Source organism: Pteropus alecto, unplaced genomic scaffold (assembly GCF_000325575.1).
Source record: "Pteropus alecto unplaced genomic scaffold, ASM32557v1 scaffold88, whole genome shotgun sequence".
Classification (NCBI taxonomy): Eukaryota; Metazoa; Chordata; class Mammalia; order Chiroptera; family Pteropodidae; genus Pteropus; species Pteropus alecto.
In genome coordinates, this window is record NW_006494611.1 from 13,259,573 (window position 1) to 13,261,049 (window position 1,477).

Genomic DNA, 1,477 nt, shown 5'->3' on the forward strand with positions numbered 1-1,477 from the left:
ACAGGCTGGGCTCCAGCGCAGCGGCCCCTGCAGCAAGGTAACGCTGAAGAAGCTGCTGAGGCGGCGTCCCCTCCCCTTCCTCCAGCGGCTCCACAGCGCCGACGCCTCCGCCACAGCCGCCCGTGGCAGGGATCATCATCCCCTCCTGGCCCACTGGCTCGGGCGCCGGCACAGAGAACAACTTGGGGTTTCTTCCCGAGCAGGCTCCGGCATCCTCCGGACCCACCATCTGGGGCCGGGAGAGCGTCACCGGAGGAGGCGGCGGAGACTCCCCCGCGCAGGATCGGCCCCGGAATGGCCCTTGGTGCTGGGGCCGCGGCGGCCGCCGCAGCAACCTTCCCAGACCCACCCCTCCCACCGGGGTTCGGGCAGTTGCGGGAGGGCGGGCACGTGCCTAGGCTTGCGCACGCGCAAAAGCCGGACGGGTCAAGCGCCGACCTGGGGATTCCGCGAACCATAGAGACGGCAGCTAGAGAGACGCGCTCCGTGACACTCCCGCGGCCAATTTGGGATCCGCCATCCGGTTGGTTGGCCCACTCGGAGATGACAGTTCTTAAAGAAGCTCGGGAATGGCTCGCTTAGCAAAAAATTCACTTGACGTACTTAGTGTATAGGATTAGATAGAATACAGGATGTTAGCTGTATTTCCTTCCAGCCACCAGTCGACTTCACACGTCTACATCCCCCTTCTCCATCGCCATTGCCACAATTTAGGACTTCACCTCATGTCAACACCTTCTCTTCTCCACTTCATCTTCCACAATACTGCTAAAGTTATCTTATCCAATACCACGTTTTATCACATTGCTCTTCATAAAGATTTCCATTATCACTCAAGGAGGGAGGGGAGAGTCATACAGAGAGAGGCTATTGAAATAATTCCAGCACCCTGTGATAATGGATTAAAATGGGGTGATAACCGCTGAGTGGAAATGAAGTGTGTTTAGCGTAGAAATCAGTGCTCGCTTCAGCAGCACATACATGAAAATTGGAACGAAGGAGAGGTCAGCATGGCCTCTGCGCAAGAATGGCAGGCAAATTCATGAAGCGCTGTATATTTTAAGGCTAAGCAAGCAACTAAAAATTAAGCTATGGCTGCGACTAAGGTTCCCACGAAGGCCACACCTAGGCAAAAGATTGTGACACCTGTGAGGGTTTCTACTCCCCGAGTTGGTGGAAAACGCTAAATTGGCAGATTAGATTTTTTAGAAAAGATTGACGATAACTAAAAAAATAAAATAAAAATAAAGTAGAAATCACAAAACCTGATAACATCATTTCGAAGTGATTGAAGAGGCAGGAACCAGTAATTACTACAAAACTCTTGAGACTGAAAGTGATGTGGTACGAAGAAATGGGGACTGGGATTGGAAAAACTTGATTAATAGGGGAAATATATCTAGTAAAGTAAAAGACTGGGACAATCCGGCCTATAGTTCAAGGTCTAAAACTTAGATTATGGCTTAGGTTTGGAGAT

General features: G+C 51.4%; 1 non-coding gene across 1 annotated transcript; it reads left to right on the forward strand.

The window, feature by feature from the left end:
- Positions 1-958: 958 nt before the first annotated feature.
- Positions 959-1,062, forward strand: LOC112474243. The gene has a single exon (XR_003044305.1). It is a non-coding gene; the product is annotated as a U6 spliceosomal RNA (small nuclear RNA).
- The last annotated feature ends 415 nt before the right edge of the window (positions 1,063-1,477 follow it).